The 20,128-nt window shown below is 45.5% G+C and overlaps 1 long non-coding RNA gene across 1 annotated transcript; it reads right to left on the reverse strand.

Annotated features, from left to right (window-relative positions):
• Nucleotides 1-248: 248 nt before the first annotated feature.
• Nucleotides 249-19,185, reverse strand: LOC122657816. The gene is made up of 3 exons (XR_006332367.1): nt 18,974-19,185; nt 8,014-8,017; nt 249-259 (listed from the first exon to the last, which is right to left on the reverse strand). It is a non-coding gene; the product is annotated as an uncharacterized LOC122657816 (long non-coding RNA).
• Between the last annotated feature and the right edge of the window lie 943 nt (nt 19,186-20,128).

Consider the following 20,128-nt stretch of genomic DNA (forward strand, 5'->3'; position numbering starts at 1 on the left):
GCACTTTTGGAAGTCTACTTAGGATAGATTTATTTTGAAAGATATTTTCTCATGTTTGGAAGGTTGAAAAGTCAAAGATGCTTTGATCTCATTGCTTGGAGAAGATATCTACAAAGAAAAGGAAGCACAAGTTAGAATTAGAAATTTACTTTTCTAGAAATAGAAGGTTTATGTAAACAATATTCTCTTCTCTCCCTCTTTCTATTTATATTTTTTTTCTTGGGGATCAAGCATTGTAAAGGAGGAAGGAGAAGAGAATCTTCTCTTATTTTTGGATTCCCTTCTCACACTCTCTCTCCTCTCCACAATTTTTAGAAGGAGAGGAGCTCCTCCCCCTCTTCTCTCTTCTTTTATTTCTTCTCTCCTTCCCCCTATAAATACCCCTAGCCCCTCTCTTGTAAAGTGCTTAAATTTTTAGTGAAATTTCTTCTCTTCTTTTCCTTCTAAATTGTGATCTTTGGCTTTCTAGTTTTTAGTTTTGATTTCATAAGATTAGTTCTTTCAAGTTTTTAGTTTTGATTTCATAAGATTAGTTCTTTCAAGTTTTTAGTTTTGATTTCATAAGATTAGTTCTTTCAAGTTCGTAGTTTTGATTTCATAAGTCTAGTTCTTTCAAGTTCTTAGTTTTGATTTCATAAGTCTAGTTTAATGGTTGTAATAGATTTTGCTTAAATGTCTTCAATATGGTTGTAATAGTTTTAGTTTAAAACTTCCTAGTCTAAGTTCCTATGTTGATGATAAGACTTGGAGATTTAGAACAGGAAGCCACGGTAAGTTTATTTAAGTATTCATGCAAGCAAGTTCAATCCTGTTCAAGCACATCAAGGTATCTCATTCTCTAAACCCTTAATCTCATTCTCCCTCTCCTCTATCTCTCTCTATCTTCTTCATCTTCTCCCTCTATTTCTTTTATTTTTTTTATATGGTTGTGGTTTGTGGATGCACTTTTATTCCCTTATTCCTTTTTATGTTGTTATTATGTATGGCTGCATTTTTATTCCTTTCAATTTACGTTAGTTTGATAGGTTAGATGCTCATGTGTTAGGACGCCAATTTAATCCCTTAATTTTATTTATGAGTTAGGATGCATTAATTTTCATTAGTTTAATTAGTTTAATTTAACACTTTAATTTGGTTCACTTTGCATTATTTTTAAGTTAGTTAAATAGAGTGGCGTATATCTTCTCGTGTTCGACCTGTAGCTACGATTGATACGTACACTTGCGGTATTATTTTAACTCAAACAGTTGTACTGAGGAATGTATCAAACTTACATATGTATATATATATCACAATCATTTCCCGTATCGCTACGTTTTCTCTTTTGTTATTATAATTGTAGTTTATCTGCAGCACTCTGATCTTACTTGTAGTAATGTGACGAATGTGACACCGTGAATGTATTAACTGCTTCTAGATCCGTGGGATTTGGTGGATTGCCGTTATGCAATTCGGGTCACCTACCTAATCCTCCCAGGGGGTGGTTTGGGGTGTGACAGACTATGCCATGAATGCCATCAAAGACTAGAACCCTTTGTTTTTTTTTTTTCTTTTTTTTTTGGGGGGAGAGGGGGCAGCATTTGCTGTTTTAAGAAATAGAGATGATTTATAGTTAAACTAGCAGATCATTACTAGTACCATTTCTTTCCATCATTAGACTTTAAAGTGGTAATCCATATGCTTAATTTATCACTTGTTGCTTGTTAGGACTGATATTTAAAATTTTTCTTTCCTTCATTCCATTCAACATAAGTCCATCACTTAAATTAAAGTAGACATAATTAAACCATCTGTCTATCCCGCATCCATTTATTTGGCTTCAAAGCTGATTGAGTGTTCATTTTACATTATTGAAATCAATTCAAATTTTTTTCCAGTTTTTATTTTGGTTATCTACCCAAAGAGTTTGTAAATATTTAGTTACCTTGCCTGCTCTAAATAGATAAGGGATATTTTATTTTTCTTCTTCTTTTTCCCTTTCGCTCTCTCTTTTTTTTCTCTATCAAGTATAGAACCATGGATTGAACCCACCACCTTAAGTTTGCAACCAGCATGTAACTATGTTGCGTGTGGAAACCTTCGATGCTTGGTTCGCCCACGGATGAGCCTGCAAAGACCAAGTGATGAGCACTAGAGAGCCGGTGTGGCTCCGGCCTAGGACTCTCCGATGCTAAAGTTAGATCACCAGTGCAACAGCATAACAGCTAGTAAAAGATCTCGAATGGTGCTCCATACCTGGGTATTTATAGAGTGAGGATGAGATTAGGCGGTTGGGAGAGTCCTAGTATGGTAGGAGTCCTTCTTTTGGAAGGCTCTCTCGCGTAGAGCGGAGTGGAGAGCTATTTTCGAGGTCGGGCTCTTATTAAGGTAAGAGTCCATGTAAAGTATAATTTCGTATTGCGCCGGGATCGTGGCTCAATCCTTATCCCGTGATTCCCGGGATGTGCTGATGTGGCCCCGTGATCCCTGGTGGGACGTTCTGGTAGCTTCTATGTAGGAGGGCTCGGCCTGGGAGGTCGACCTCAGAGCTCGGCTTAGGAGCTCACCCCCCGGCCTGTATGACCTGAGGGTCATCACTAGTTGTGTGAGCTTGGCCGCGATATGGTGCTCCAATCAAGACCGACCTGAGTAGGCTCGGACCGTGGGGTCGACGGGCTTGCTGCTCAACCGCGATGGGGGATCTCTGGGTTGGTACTGGTCCGTCGTGCCATGCGGCCAGAGATCGGCCGAAGAGCTCGGCCCACTGGGTCGGCCTCGTCGGACCCGTACGAGTTCGGCTCAGCGTCTGTTGACTTGGATGTGTCCGACGAGCTCGGCCAATCAGTAAGGTTCATCGAAGATCGGGTCGGCCCGGTCTTCGACCGAGCTCGGTTCGGCCATGTGGCAGCTTCTGATTGGTGGGGTGTTTTATGCCTTATCATAGGCCCCCCACTCATCAGGGATCGGCTCGGCACTGATGAGTGAAGTTTCCTGGTCTGCTCATCTGAAAGATTCTTGCGGCTGAGCTAAGCTCATTTTGTTGGGGATTTGACATCGTACGATCTAACAATTGGGCGTCAGTGCCACATCAGAAAAGTCATTATGGTAGGCTCGGGAATTCGAATCGTCCTTTGATCTGGACCGTTGAATTGTGCTGAGCTCTCCTTGGCCGTTGGATCAGTTCAGCCCCAGAGTTATAAATAGGCGACTCCTCCCAGTTCATTCTTCACTGTTCCAAGTTATTGACTTCTCGACAAGCTCGGATTTCGTAGCTCTGCAGCGCTCGGTGCTTTCTGGTTCGTGATCAGCTCGGCTTTTGCTTCGCTCGTCTTCAGCTCGTCTTCAGCTCTTGTTCAACCAGTAAGTCCTCTCCGCCCAGTATGTCAGTTGGTAGTAGTCACATGGGCGAGCTGCTCGTCGGGGCGGCAGAGGGAGCGAGTCTGAGCTGAGAGCTCCCCACTCGTTCTCCCACAGTAGACTTGTTGGGCTCGACTTCAGACGAGCCCGATGTAGTGGAGCCTCGTTAGGCCGAGGTTACCGAGCCTCCGTTGCCAATGGAGTCCGGCCTCGTGGCCCAACCAATTATCGGGGACCGAGCCGAGAGCTCTGGATCGTCCTCGTCCGATGATGACGAGTCAAGTGAGGGCGATTCTTCAGAAGTAGGGGTCGGTTTGGTCAGCTCGTCCGCTGACGCCCCTGAGCTCGAAGAAGGGAGTGTCGACACCATTTCGAGCACGATCACGGATGTCAACCTCAACTATCTCAGGACGACCTATGCTATCCCCGAGGACATCCAGCTCCGAGCTCCTAACCCAGGGGAGATGGCCTGCTATATCAGGCCCTGCGAGGTGGCTTTGTACGAGCTGCCTTTCAAGTACGCGTTCAGGCTCCCCATCCTCGGCCTGGTGGACCAGATCTTGGACCACTTCCACCTGTCCCCAGGTCAGCTGGTGCCGAACTCTTGGCTGGCTGTGTACGGCTTCTACGCCCTATTTTGTTAGATGGGCCTAGGTGCAAGCGTGGCGCTTTTCTCTCGGCTCTTTTTCTTGAAGAAGTCTCCCGAGAAGGGGTGGTACTATTTCAGCCGCCGATCTGGGAAGAGTGCAGCCCTGGGTGGCCACAAGTTTTTGGTCAGTACGTCTAGCTTCAATAAGCATTGGAAGCCTCACTTTTTCTTTGCTTCCATTCCAAACAGCCCTCTCTGAGCCGAGTGGAAGGAGATCAACTTGAACTACGTCAACAGGGTACTGCCCTTGACCAAGAATGAGCTGACCTTGCTCGACTTGATCCCCCAGCGTCCTCCCCTCGATGTCCTCCAGCTTTAGGACGAGGGGTTCCTTCAATGGTGGCATATGACCCCTGGTAGGAGTCTGAGCCGGGCCTGTTTCTGCCGCCCGAGCTGACCCCTTTACTTAGTCTTCTTTTCTTTTTTGGTTTGTTTTTTACGTTTTATTTTTCTTGCTGTGGTCGGCCATATTCCCCCAATGGATACAGCTCGACTAAGGGCCGAGACCATTGCGGACCGGAGGAAGAAAAACACCGAGAAGAAGTCCTAGGGCGAGTCTTCCAAGGTCCCCAAGGGCAAGGCCGTGTTGCAAAGCCCGCCAGACGCCGTGGTCGGCCTTGAGGCCTAGAAGAGTACGGACGCTGTGGGGTCTCCAAGGAAAGGGAAGGGCCGAAAAGGCGAGAAGAGCCCGTCGAGAGATACCAAGCGTCAGAAGCTCTCAGTCAATCTGACGAGTGGTGGCCTTCTGCCCGTGGCCTCACCCCCAAACATCTCCTGATATGTCTTGGGGAGGGCCTTGGCCAGCAACGTTCCGGTGAGGCCGACCTGGCCCCTCTTCCTAGGGGACTCGGCATTGACGTCAGCCGCGCATGCCAAGGAATGGCTAGATGCAGGTCAGCTACCGACTGACAGGGAGAAGCTCGAGGCACTGTCCAACCCCGAGCTCCTCTCCACCCTGTTTCAGGACTTTAATATGGTTAGTTTCCCGTTCGGCTCTTGTGATTAGATCCGACCTGTGTAACCCGATCTGATTTTTGTTCTAATGCTTTCTTGCAGGGCTTCGCCAAGACAGTGGAGACCATGCTTCTTTTTTAGCGGCTCTTGACCGAGAACCACTCCCTAGGCGTCCAGTGTAAAAAGACTTACCAGGATGCTCAGGATGCCGTTCAGAGGCGTCGGGAGACTCAAGAGAAGCTTACTGCCACTGAGGCCGAGGTAAAGAGCTCTAGGGCCAAGGTGGCCAAGCAGAAGGAGAAGGTCAAGGCTCTGTAGGCTCAGCTCGACGAGGTGAGGGAGAAGGCCAAGGAGGACCTGGCCCTGGCTCGGGACGAGGCGATCAACGACTACCTCCAATCGAAGGAGTATGCTGACGTGTGCCATAAGATCAGGAAGCCTCCTTATGCCAAGGGCTTTGAGGCAGGCCGGGCTGATCTCTTAGCCAAGATTAAGGCGGCCAATCCCGATCTCAATCTCTCACGTTTTGACGACGATGCGACTACTTTTGCTGAGGAGTTGGGAGATGAGGAGGGAGCCGAGGTCACACAGGCTCTGCCAACTGAGGACCCTATGCAGGCCGACCCCCTCGCCCTCGACGCTGAGCCCCAAGACCTCCTTGCCGAGCATACCACCGTGGATGTCACCGAGGTATCCTCCAAGTCTACTGCCAAGGAGATTGAGATGTAATTTTTTTTTGGGGGCCGAACTGCCCACCCTGTAACCATGCCGAGCACTCGGCTTATACTGAATGAAAATCTCTTTTTCTCAAAATTTGTCCAAGTGTTTTAGCTCGGCAATTTTAGCCTGCTTTTCCTTGTGTATGTTGTTCCACTTGATGCTGTGGCCGAGCTGACGACCCGTTCCGTTAGTCGAGCTTAAGGAATTGGCTGTTTTTTAGCCGTGCTTTACTGGGTCGTCGGTTCGGCCATGCCATGTCCAAGGTCAGGATGACTTTCGCCTTGGTTAATTACTTTGCTGTTCCAAGCGATCAAATCAAATCGGCTATCATATAAGTGGCTGCGTGGCCGAGCAGCCTTCCTGGCTAAGCGTAATGCCTTAGCTTAGTTTTAGACCTTGTTCAGCTTGGCCATGGGGAGAGTTTGCTCTTGTTGGTTCAGACATCGGCCAGTCTTTGTGGGCTGGTCTTAAGACTTGGTTGCCGACCTATAAGGGTCAGTCTTTAAGGTCTGCCAGGTCTATGAGGACCGGTTTTATGACTTGGTTGCCGACCTATGAGGGTCGGTCTTTGAGGTCGGCCAGGTCTATGAGGACCGGTCTTATGACTTGGTTGCCGACCTATGAGGGTCGGTCTTTGAGGTCTGCCAGGTCTATGAGGACCGGTCTTATGACTTGTTGCCGACCTATGAGGGTCGGTCTTTAAGGTCAGCCAGGTCTATGAGGACCGATCTTACAACTTGGTCCGCTTGACGTGTTGCAAGTGCGTTAAGCAAGTGGAGAAAAGACTTTATTTCATTAAATCAAGAATGTCGAGGCCGAAGCCGAATACATAATGCTTGTCATGAGCTGTGCTGAGCAAAATACTTAAGAAAATTATTGAAAAAATTTCTTCAAATTTTCCGAGTTCTAAGGTCTCGGTATCTTCTTGCCCCCCGGAGTCTGCAAGTGATACGTCCCTGGGCGAATTTGCTTGGAGACTATGTACGGGCCTTCCCAATTTGGTGCTAACTTTCCTTGCTGCCTTGGCTGGGATGTACTGAGTTTCCTGAGGACGAGGTCCCCTTGACGGAAGGGCCGCTCTTTTACTCTTGAGTCATAGTACTTTGCCATCCTCTGTTGGTATGCCGTGTTCCGGGGTAGGGCATTTTCTCGAATTTCATCTAGGAAGTCAAAGTTGGCTCTCAGCCCATCTTCATAAGTCTTCTCATCGAAGTTGAGCACTCGGTATGACGATGCCATAACTTCGACCGGGGCGAGGGCTTCGGTCCCATAAGCTAGGCGAAAAGGGCTCTCCCCAGTTGGTGTCCTTTTCGTCGTCCTATATGCCCATAGAACACTTGGGAGCTCTTCCACCCATCTTCCTTTGGCCTCATCTAACCTTCTCTTAATGCCGGTGAGTAATGTTTGGTTAGACACTTCTACTTGTCCATTTGCTTGTGGATGAGCTACTGAGACGGGTCGAAAGTCAATGTAGAAGTGTTCGCAGAACTCTCGGAAGGCCGAGTTGTTGAACTGCGTGCCATTATCTGTGATGAGCACTTTTGGTAGTCCGAACCGGTAGATGACCTTATCTCTGAAGAACTTCTCCATGTTCTTCTCGGTGATGGTTGCTAGGGGCTCGGCTTTGACCCACTTAGTGAAGTAATCGATCGCCATCACCATGTACTTCCTATTTCTCGATGCCGGGGCAAAATCTCCGAGAATATCCATCCCCTACATAGCGAAAGGGATTGGGCTCAGCATTGAGGTCAGCTTTGTTGCTGGTCGGCTCGGAATTGGTGCAAACAGCTGGCACTTCTCGCACGTCTTCACATACCTCATGGCCTCTTCTTGCATTCTTGGCCAATAGAATCCTTGCCGAAGTATCTTGTATGCCAGAGCTTGGCCACCCATGTGACTCCCGCATTTTCCCTCATGTACTTCGGCCAAGGTGTACTCGGCTCCCTTCGGTCCAAGGCATCAAACAAGAGGTGCCGAGATTGCACTTTTATAAAGCACTCCATCGATCATGGTGTACTTGGCAGCTCGGATCTTGACCTTTCTTGCTTCGTCTCGGTTCTCCGGGAGCTGGTCATTCTCCAAGTAGTTGACAATGGGGTCCAACCAGGTCGGCCCGTCCTCTTCAATGTGCTTTATGCTTTCTTCTTGCAAAGATGGCTTCTCTAAGATCTCTATGTACACTGATCGGCTCAGATATTGAAGGTCGGCCTTGGCCAACTTTGACAGGGAGTCAGTCGCGGCATTCTCTTTTCTCGGTATTCGGGTCATCTCAAAGTGTTTGAGTTCAGGTATCAGATCCCGTGCTCGGCTCAAGTAAGCTATCATCCTTTCGTCTTTCGCCTCATAGTCTACACTGACCTGGTTGACCACGAGTTGGGAGTCTCCTTGCACCTTCAATCGCTTTACGCCCACTGTCTTGCTAACTCGAAGTCCAGCTAGGAGGGCTTCGTACTCGGCCTCATTGTTCGAGGCGGGAAACTTAAACCGTAGGGCATATTGAATCCGAAACCCCTCGGGGCTCACCAGGATCAGGCCAGCTCCGCTTCCTCCGGAGTTGCTCGAGCCGTCGACATTCATGGTCCAGATCGGGTCGGCCTTAGCCCTAGCCTCTTCTGTTGTCTTCTCTTCCCCGACTTCGAGGTCGGGCCATGTGCACTCGACGATGAAGTTGGCAAGGGCTTGTCCTTTTATCGTTGTCCTTGGACTATAGCTTATATCGTACTCACTCAGCTCGACCGCCCAGGTAACCAGCCGACCCAAAACGTCGAGCTTGTGTAATATTTTCTTGAGTGGCTGGTCGGTCAGTACCGCGATCGGATGAGCTTGGAAGTACGGCCTTAGCTTTCTTGCGGTTGTGAGGAGAGCGAATGCTACTTTCTCAAACCTGGAGTATCTCATCTCGGCGTCGACAAGAACATGGCTGATGTAGTATATAGGCTTCTGAGCTCGGCCTTCTTCCCTAACCAACACCGCGCTGACCGTCACCGGGGTGGCGGCTAACTAAACTTGAAGCTCCTCTTTTGGCTCTGGTCGGCTGAGAAGGGGCAGGTTCTCCAAGTATTTCTTCAGTTCTTCAAAAGCTTGTTGGCATTCGTCCTACCAGACAAAGTCCTTCGGGCTCCGGATGTTATTGAGGGCCTTAAAAAATGGCAGACACTTGTCGCCCGACCTCGACATGAATCGTGCCAACGCCGCCACTCGCCAGTTTAGCCTTTATACTTCTCGGATCGTCCTCGGAGGGCTCATCTCTTGGATGGCCTTGATTTTTGCCGGATTGGCTTCGATGCCTCTGACAGAGACCATGAAGCCGATGAACTTTCCCAAGGTCACGCCGAATGCACACTTGGCGGGGTTCAGCTTCATTTGGTTTCTCCTCAATACGCCGAAGGCTTCTTCCAGGTCGGCCAAGTGGTGCTCGGCCCTCAAGCTCTTCACTAACATGTCGTCCACATAGACTTCCACGTTTCTTCCAATCTGCTCGCGGAATATATAGTTCACGAGCCACTGGTATGTCACTCCGGCGTTTTTCAATCCGAACGGCATGACCTTGTAGCAAAAATTTTCTTGGTCAGTTCGGAATGCCATGTATGGCTCATCCTCCTCGTGCATCATGATTTGGTTGTAGCCGAAATATGCGTCCATAAAGCTCAGCATCTCGTGGCCTGCCGTGGCATCGATCAAGATGTCGATCCGAGGTAGGGGGTACTCATCTTTTGGACAAGCCTTGTTGAGGTCGGTGTAGTCGACACACATTCTCCATTTCCCATTCGGCTTGGGGACCATAACGACGTTAGCCAACCAGGTCGAGAATTTTTCTTCTCGAATGAACCCTGATCGACGGAGCTTCTCCACCTCTTTTTTTATCGCAGCTTGCCGATTAAGGGCGTAGTTCCTTCTCTTCTGCTAGATTTGCTTTCGGCTCGGATCCACGTGGAGTCAGTGCTCAGCTATATGCCTTAGTATGCCTGGCATGTCGGCAACCGACCAGGCGAAGACATCAGTGTTCGCCTTTAAGAAACTTCTGAGTTGATTCCTTTGATCCTCGTCCAGCAATGATCCGAGCTGGACCACCTTTGCTGGGTCTTGATCGTTGAGGGGGAATGGGGTCAGGTCTTCCACGGGTCGTCATCTCCTTTTGATGAGCTCATCTCGCTGATCCTCAGGGAGGTGCTCAATGCACATTGCCATTCCTCGGATATTGCCCTTGTTTTGTTTGACAAAAGTAGCATAACACTCCCGTGCCTTCTTCTGGTCACCTCGAACTTCACCGATACTATTCTCAGTAGGGAACTTCATCTTCAAGTACGTTGATGAGATGATGGCTTGGAGAGCGGTCAATGATGGGCAGCCGAGTATGGCAATGAAAGCCACTACCGACCGTACTACCATGAATTTGACCTGGATCATCGCCTGGCATGGAGCTTGTCCGATCGTGACCAGTAGGTCGATTGAGCCCTTGATTGTCGCGGCAGCTCCTGAGAACCCGTGAAGTGAGGTGCCCTCCGGTTTGAGCGCTTCTTCTCCGAAGCCAAATTATCGGTACGCGTCTAGCGACATAAGGTCCACGGATGCGTCGGTATCGACCAATACTTGATGGACGGGTCTCTTCACGATTTCTACCTGCACTACTAAAGCGTCATCATGAGGCAAACTTATACCTTCGAGGTCGGCCTCGGAGAAGGAGATCGTCGCCGCTGGCTTGAGTTTCTTGGTGGGCATCTCGACGACTCTGATGAACCGCGCGTTTGCCTTAGCCTTTCGAGTAGACTCTTGTCCGGGCCCTCCGAGGATAGTGTATATGGGTGCTCCCTTATCACTGCTCGGCCCGGATCCGTCCTCTTTCTTCTCAACTCGGGCTTTATCTCCATCTCGCTCGGCTCGCCTATTTTCGGGCCTCGGCTCGGCTCTTCTTTGATCGCAATCTTCAGGTCACCGACCCCCACGTTCTTCTCGGCCTCCCTTGACATATCGCTTCAGGTGTCCCGCTTTTATCAGCTCTTCGATTTCTCTTTTCAGCTGATAGCAATCCTCGGTGTCGTGACCGGTGTCCTTGTGGAATTGACAATACTTGTTGGGATTCCTAGATGACCCAGCTTGCATCGATCAGGGCCGGCGGATGTACCTGTCATCCTGTATTTGCATCAAAATCTCCTTGCGCAAGGTATTCAGTGGGGTATAATCGGGGCTCCAAGCTCGGTCCGATCTCTCAGCTCGGCGATCCATCCTGGGCCGCTTGTCCTCCTTGCGGTCATCGGTCGTTGGCCTTTTCTTATCGGCTCGGCCTTTGTTTCCCTTTCGGGCTTGGAGCACCTCAGCCATATCTGCAAATTCATTACACCTCTCCAAGAGCTCGGCCAGGTTTCTGGTCGGCTTTCGGGCCAAGTCCTTGATGAGGTCCATGTCAGCGAGTCCGTTGCTCATTGCAGTATGGGCCGTGGCCTCATCCAAATCCTTGATGTCTAAGGATTCCTTGTTGAAGCGGGAGACAAATGCTCGGATCGACTCATCAGACCTTTGCTTCACGCTGAGGAGGTTGACCGTCGTCTTCTTGTGTTTCATACTACTCTGGAAGCGCAAGACGAAGGCTCGACAGAGCTGAGCGAAGCTTGTTATGGAGTTCGATGGCAACCAGGAGAACCATGAAGTCGCCGCGCCTTTGAGGGATGCAGGGAAAGACCGACAAGAAACAATCTCGGTTCCCCCGTACATGGTCATCATCGCATTAAAGTAGTTGATATGATTCATCGGGTCGGTCGTCCCATCATACCGATCGAAGGGAGGAGGTTTGAACCCGGTTGGCAGTGGCGCGGTCATGATCTGCGGAGGATAAGGGTGTCGCCCGACTAACGAATAGGCGTCCGGGGTCACCTGTTTTTTCAATCCCTCCACCTGCTCAGCTAAGTCTCGTAGCCGCCTTTCCAACTCGGTTTCAGGTGCTCGGCCGCTCGGCTCATCCACCCGGTATAAATTGTTTTGTTCACTCGGCCTAGGTTGGCCATTTTGCTCTTCAGCCCGAGGTCGGTATGCTCGGTCGTCCCGCTGTGGTCGGCCATTCTGGTCGGCTCGGTCAGCACCATCCCTCCTTACTCTTCTTTCCACTTGGAAATTGGACCCACGGGGGCTCCTCTGTTGCTCTTCTCGAGGAGGCGGGCTTTGACGCCAAGGGATATGGTGAGATCCTTCTCCTTGTCTCGCAACACGTCTCCCACTTGGCTCGTTCCCTTGCTCTCGGACTCCCCTCGGCTGCCCATCTTCTCCGAACCATCCAGAAAATACCGACCTCCTCGCTACCGAGCCTGTTGGTTCTATTTCTTGCCCTGTCCCCGAGCTTCGATGATGCTCTTGTTCATCCCGTCGAGCGCCTCTGCTAAGGCGCAGAGGAGGAGTCTTCTGATGAGACGGGTGTGATGACGTGGCCCGGCTAGGCTCTGCCCTATGCTGACCACCATTCTGGTGCAAGTTTCTCTCTACGCGCACCAGGGCTGGAGGGGGCGCGACCAGTGGTTGGCCCATCAGCCCACCCCGGGCCATCTGGTTCATGAAAGTAAGCAGCATCTCGTTGGTGTGGAGCATCTACAGCTACAAGTCCATAACTTTCCGATTATTTATCAGGGCTTCGAGGTCCAAATTTTCCGATAAGGGCAGCGGCGCTGGTAGGCCCAGCCCGTTCAAGTTTGGCTCGACCTGTACCCGGTCAGCCGCTGCTGTGTCTAGCACACTTTCGCCATTCCCACCCTCTGGTGGGGGAATGGGATTGACCGCGGCGCCCGTGATGGGCTGCGCACCCCCTGCCCAAGGGGGTCTTCCGGTCGCACCCTGTCGCGAGGCTTCAGGGGGCGGTGATCGCCTCGCCTACACAACGGGTTGTAGCTCATCCCCACGGGAAGTCGAGCCATGCTACCCTGATCTCGTGTGCACCATTATTGTTGCTCTTAAAGTTGGTAGAAACGACGATGACTTGCTGATGTCGTTCCCACAGACGGCGCCAAATCTGTTGCGTGTGGAAACCTCCGATGCTTAGTTCGCCCACGGATGAGCCTGCAAAGACCAAGTGATGAGCACAAGAGAGCCGGTGTGGCTCCGGCCTAGGACTCTCCGATGCTAAATTTAGATCACTAGTGCAACAACGTAACAGCTAGTAAAAAGTGAGATCTCGAATGGTGCTTCATACCTGGGTATTTATAGAGTGAGGATGAGATGAGGCGGTTGGGATGAACATAAAGTGTTTAGATCACATATAAATCTCTCTGCACCTAAAAATCCTCAGTTCTTTTAAGCCATGTGGATTGACGATGTGACAATCAAACTAATGTGGTTCTGATTTAGAAGTTAAAACCAGTACCAAAACAGGATCGATACAGAGTATAATTTCCATAATTAAGAGAAAACTCAGAAAACACAATCAACAAATCAATCGGCATATAGGGCTGGTCGAGTGGCCCTCTTTATGGGTAGAACCAATGCTGAAGATCTCAGCCAGATCCAGTGGTCAGATCTGCTGATGCAGACTACTCCTAGTGGAATTAGGATAGGTCAAAACCAGTCAAACTATGAGTCAAATGACTGATCAATATACAGAGCTAATATGACCAATAGAAAATCAATTTGTGATATTGAATTCAGGCATAACAGACCAGTATTAATCAGATATAGAATAGCTTTCAAATATCAATACCCAACACCTACTTGAATTAGGACTTCAGAATTTATGCAGCAGATTCAGAAACTAAGACTAGAATACTGATTAGAAGTTAGAACATTGTCAATAAGAGTTTTTTGAAGTCAGAATTGAAATCAGGTCTGTAAAATCTTGATTTCCAACAATCCTACTGAGAACAGGAATGCTAATATTGCATGAACAAAATTGAAACAGAATGCGGAAAACAGAATAGATATCTTAAGAAGAATCAAAATAAAGAACAGCAATAGCTGGGCTTCCCACCGCAAGGTACTGATTGGGTTCACATCTTGATTCACCAGAAGGAAGGCACACCACAATAGGCAGCAGAGACAAGATTTTCCAATCATCAAAATCATGGGCTAATGAGCGCCAATTCTTTAATTTATAAAAACTGTAAGTAGAGTTGGAGTCAAGCTAGGAAACCCCCTAGCTGACTCCTTACAACTTAGCCAATCCTTTTTAGATTCTAAATAGCCTTTAAAAGAATGTTGACCCAAACTTAAAAAATAAAAGAATTGTAAAAAAGAACTCTGTGGGGGATCATGCACGCTATGCCCAGGCACAGAGGGGGGCAAAATGACCACCCCGCCCCCCATGATTCTTCCGCTCACACTCCCATTGACCCCCATCCACATGCACACATGGGCCACGCTCTCCCACAGGAAACATGTCCCCTAAAAAAAAATATCCATTTAAACTGAACCAATTGAACCACCGGTTCAACCTGGACAAATTAAAACACTTTAAAATAGAAAATCAACACTTAATCAATTAAAAAAAAAGTGGACCCAAGTCTTTAAAATAGGCTAGGCCATGCTAAGCCCAATATTTGTTGAACGTCCTATGCTAGTAAGGTCTTCAGTTCTACATCACAAACCATCCATTTGACAAACAATCCTCTAGATTGGACAAATTCAGCCAAAGTCCCCACCACATATAAAATTCACCCCAGGTGACAACTGTTAAAGCTCTAATTTTTTTTAAAGAAATCCCCTAAAAGAGGTCTTTTGTCTGGTGTCTGCTAGGGCATAATTGAACTGAAACTGGACACCTAAGGAAAGCCCAATCTGGAATACATGAAACCTTTTTGGACTTCTTGTTGTGTGTTGATATACATTATTGTAACCTTTACTTGACAGCTCGAGTTTTTGGGACAAGTGGTTACAACATGGTAACAGAGCCAAGAGGTCAAGTTATTAATCCCAAATAAGTGTGAGGGATTTGTGTGATGTGTTGTTATGCCCCTTGGTGCCACATGATGGTGTCACGTGCAGAGCTGTGTGAGTGTGTGGGCCTGCACATGTGGGGGAGTGGGGGGTGTTGTGTATTGATATACATTGTTGTAGCCCTTAACAGCTTGAGCTTTTGGGATAAGCAGTTGTAATAGGGGTTCTATGTAAGCTACTATATCCTGCATGATATGGGAGATGGGAAGAAAACCAAGCCGCTGTTGCAAGTACTTGACAGAATCTGATCTGTATGAAAGCAAGCACATCCCAATCAAGAGTCACAGATTTCCTAAGAGTTGACTCATTGACCACGTCAGAGCATAGAGTGACAGTTTATGGGGGAGTGGTGGCACTCTAACAATGATCAGCTCATTAGTTTCATTTACAGAGCTCTCTTACTTTTGGGCTTCAAGGATGTTTTGATAACATGATGTGCTGCTAGTGGAGGTCTTTTAACCTCCACTTGTTACCACTAAACAACGAAGCCAGGAGTGGGAGGAAGGTCTTAAACCCCCAACATCAGCCTTAGCAAGGCTATGCTCTTCCATTAAACTATTTCCACCAGCTCTGGTAGTGGGAAAGCACTACTGAGCCATTCACGTATCACTTGATATGGACAACTTCTGTTTTTCCACTAGACCACACTCTTGACCTTTGATCGAGCTACAAGCACAAGCAGGTAGGCAGCTAGGGAATTCCCTATTACATCAGTTGCTATAATCATGCATCCATTACAGAACCCTGAAATAAAGCAGAAACAACTTATACCCCCTCTAAACCAGTTCCAGTACTAGATGGCCAAGAAAAACATATATGTGTACCTTATTCCAGACCATCAACTTTGGAATTGATGCCACATCCAGTTCCGACAGAACTTTTTCAACATCATCTATCTGTTGCTGTACTAGTGGGTGGCTGAACATGATGGATGATAATGATCATCCTTAGTCAATCTTATCCACAGAGTTATCAAGTTTTACCTAATATCCACGACATGGACTCAAAGTGAAGACTCTGATATTTCCTCTAGGGTTGCTCTGAAAGCAGTCGCCTGTGAAAACAAGAGAAACTTGAAAGATATTCATGACTTCATACTACTAACTATAGTTTGAAACAATCAACCGAATCATCACTACAACTAGGTAACAAATTACAAAATCTATTAGAGAGAGATTGTATATTGCAAGAAAAAGGACAAAAGTGATGAGATTTGTTTTGAAATTGTGCAAGAGCTCACAAGTGTAGTTGGTAGCTTTTGGATGAATCCAACAGTATCTGTTAAAAGAAACTCCTTCCCGTTCTTCGTCTGTATCATATATAAAGAAGCAAGCATATCATGTTATTGTTTACAGAGTAATGTTGAATGTAAAATGTCATCCCATTAATAAATTGCATGGAAATTTTCAAAATGGGTTAACACTTTTGTGACGGTATCTAGGGTAAGAAATCAGCACATGCACGAGCAAAGAAAAGAGAAAGGAGAAGGATGAGAGAAACCGAGAGAGGAAAAAGGAAGCTCATAGTTAGGTTTATTCTAAACCGTGGCCAGCATATGTATTTATAGCTAATAAAATCTGAAATTACAAACCATAGATAGCTAGACTTATGTATAATTACACATAAGTCCTTAGTAAGAAAAGAACATACTAAATCCTTCTCTACAATAGACAATAACTAATAAACAACAGTCACAACTAATAACCAAAGACCACTACTAACAATCACAAGAGCAGGAAATAAGACAGATGTTGTAATAGCATCAATAGCAGCAATGGATCAAATCAAAGTAGTAGCGTCCACAGGCGGCTTTGAATCACCCACCGAAATACAGGGAATAAAATTCCAGCAACACAAGAAATGTTATATTAAAAAAACCCAAACCACAAGATGTCACCAACAATCCAAAGATCAAAAACAGCCGATAGAACAAAAGTCACGGCAGCCAACTACCAGCAAAATAATATAAAGCCACCTGGAATATAAAATTCCAGAAAAGAAGACAATATCCCAAAGGCGTAGGGTGTGAACACACCCACCACACAGAGAAGAAACTCCTTCAAATTGCTGGGAGCTACGATGATCAGACACGGCTGAGATTTGGGGGCACCTTTTCAACAGTATAGAGCAAGGACCAACCTTCTCTTATAATCTTGCTACTCTATTTAGAGAGTTCAGAGGAACAGTTGCACTGTCGTCTGATCTATCTTTATAGGGAACGCATATAGTTATAATCAAGGATTTCTTTCAGGTATTTACAAACTCTTAAAGTTATTTCTATCTTTTTTCACTCTCTCTTTATATAAAATTCTTGAGATAAACCCATATATCTTTGGGAAGTTGATTTTATCGGCATAAGACCATTTGTTGGTAGCTTACAATAGTTCCTTCTGCAACCAAAGACGGTTTTAGGTACCAACTCAAGGTTTTTATGGAGTCAGTTGATTTTTTAGTTTCTTCTGGAGGAACAGTTGATAAATCCTTATATGATCATAGCTTACATATAGTCAAAAATAACAAAAATATAGATTCTGCTTGTAATGCTATTAATATGCTGATAGATATTACTACTACTTATTTTAAAAGTATTGATAAAAAAAATCAATAAAATAGACTTCGATATTACATCTATTGGATCTATTATAGATCTAGACCTAAAAGAGCAAACCAAAGCTCAAATGCAAACTTTGTCCGATCAACTATCGGTCTTTGTTGATGGATATGTTTTCCCAAATAACGCTCATCGTACTAATTTATTTTATGGAAACACCATAAACGTTTTCAAAGAAGATACCTCAAACCATTCATTTGAAGAATCTGATTTTAATCCGTTAAAAGAAATAATGGATTGCTGGAAAAAAAGTTTTATAGATGAAAATGACCCGGATGAGAAAAATAAGCTCTTATCCATGATGCAAGAACTTTATTCTGAACATGAAACCTTGTTCAGCTTGCACGAATATCAAATCTTTTCGGATGAATTAGACACTGAAACTATTCAGGCTGAGACTGATGAATCGAAATCTAGTTCATCATCTAACGCAGAAGATGAACAAGAACAGGACCCAAAAGGAAAAAGGAAGGTCGGTTCTTCTGATCATCTAAACCAAGATGACCTATTTCGACCACAAATGGGATTACGATCCAATTTTGGTCAAAACCTATCTGAATAAGTAAAACATACTTCTGAAGACGAGCCTACCCCAACTACACAACGACGGGATGATCTAAACAAACAACATGTCGCCTCGGGAGGCACATATTTAGATTTAACTGACATTGCTTATAAAAACTATGAGCAAATAATAGATGAATGGACTCAATCTTTGGCTATTATCATAACCAATCACAAAGCATCATGGGCTAAAGAAAAGTTTATAGATTATATAGCTGGAACCGTTCAAGGAGACATCTTACAATTCATTAGAAAATGGGAAGATTCTGATGAGGGTAAAGTTGAAAGAACAGCTTTACTAGGAGATTTAATAACTCCAAAAAAAATACTTCATAATATTACTGCTATAATTAAAAGAGAATTTTGTGGAACGTCCTCACAAAATGCTTTTATAAAAGATATAAATTATATATTATCTAAATTAAAAGGGTAATTATTAACGTAACAAGGGTCTATTATTTATCCAAACATAACAAGACAGCTATTACCCTGTTCAAACTATAGTTTAGGACGCAGTTGGAAATAATTTTGTAAGGATCCTAGCGTAAAATCACATTCATTGCTGAAAAATCCAGAAAACCCAAGAATATTAGATTATTTTTTTAATAAAGGGTTTAAATGTAATTCTGCACTACCCATATCTCTCCTCTCTCACTCCTCCCTCATCTCTTGTGTCTCTTTCTTTCTTCTTTCTTCTTTCTTCTTTTTCTTCTTCGGCGAACACCACCGTCACACCTGCATCTCCTGTCACTCTCATACAACCACCCCACTCCCCAAGTTTAAATCCACTCCATTTTTGTCCTTTCCAAAATAACCTCCTGCCGGTCCAAACGAAGCCAACCCAACAACTCCCAAGCCATTTCCTCTCTCTCTTAAATTAACCCAACTCAGACTCCATGAAAATTAACTAATAATTTCTTTGCTGCTACTATTTTGCCCCCTACCATTGGAATGAGTTTCAAGCTTCCCGAAATTTCTGACTTCTGAAGATGAAGAAAGGAACAGGAGTACGAAACTGCTCAATTAGGAGAAATTAGACACAATGGTGATAGATGAAGAAACCAACAACCCATGCAAGTAAAGGTCCCGAGAGACAAATCCAGCATCTGTTTTCCCCATAGAAAACCAAAAAAAGAAAAGCACTAAAATATTAGAGGGGGGGTGGAAGAAGAAGAAGTGAAGAAACAGGGGAATAGAGCAGAACTGTGTAAAAACAAAGAAATGGAAGAGACCCGATCTTTCATTTAGTGAGATATAAACCATTTTTCCATCTTTTAATATCATGAGATTATTATCCCCAAACAAATGAGAATACCCTTCATCGAATGACAAGATGGGTAGATTTTGATTCTTAGGAGTTGCAGAAGCCAGAACCATCACAGACAAAATCAAAAAAAATCCCAAACGAAAACCCATCAATTTTTTTTTCTTTCCCCCTTACAGTGCTATCCGTAAACTCCTGTTTTCCTATATAATTAATCTCTCCCACTTTCGTCTTTTTTTCTTTTGTTCTTCACAAGGAGCTTGACCTCTATAGTAATGGCAATCAGCCCAGAAAAGGGAGTGACACCGTGAGAGATAGAGAGCGAGAGCGAGAAGGTGGGAAGTGAGAAATTGTCCTTATGTTCTATAGTGGTGTCAACAATTTGAGTGTCCGTGTTCGTCTTTCACCCCAAATCCCTCTGGAATTCGATAGTTTCTCGTCGAAAACGCACTCGAAAGAGCATAACAAAACTGGTCTTCTTCCTGTTCTTCTTCTTCTTCGATCATGTACGTAGTAAAGGAAGAAATCCCACATTCTAAATTGAAGACTCATTTGCCCCTTTGGCTGGAATTGGAGTCTTCGGTCCCAGAGAGTTGGTGGGAGTAGGAGGTTATTTTGGAAAGGACAAAAATGGAGTGGATTTAAATCAGGGGAGTGGGGCGGTTGGAGTGAGAGTGAGAGAGGAGTCGTAGGTGTGACGGTGGTGTTCGCCGGAGAAGAAAAAGAAGAAGGAAAAAAGAAAGAGAAACGAGGGATGGGAAGGAGTGAGAGAGAAGAGAGAACATTAGGTTAGCTTAGGGTTGAGTTGGGTTAAGCTTGAAAACTCTCATCCGTTAGATCAGCTAGGAAGAGAGAAATTGCATTCGTGTATTAGGGAAGCAGTGTATGTTGTTAAATGACAGAAATATCTTTTTAAAATATCATTTTACATTATAAATATGAGATTTTAATAAAATAATGAAATGTCCAAATTGTCCTTATTAATGATACTTATTTGTTTTATTTTTTATTATATAATAGTCTTTTCACCTTTTTGTTACATTTGGAAAAGTAACCCACCCTTGTTACGCTAATAACAACCCAAATTAAAACTATGTAGTATGGTTGAATTTGATTCTTTTGC

The sequence above is a fragment of the Telopea speciosissima genome, chromosome 4 (assembly GCF_018873765.1).
Source record: "Telopea speciosissima isolate NSW1024214 ecotype Mountain lineage chromosome 4, Tspe_v1, whole genome shotgun sequence".
Taxonomy (NCBI): domain Eukaryota; kingdom Viridiplantae; phylum Streptophyta; class Magnoliopsida; order Proteales; family Proteaceae; genus Telopea; species Telopea speciosissima.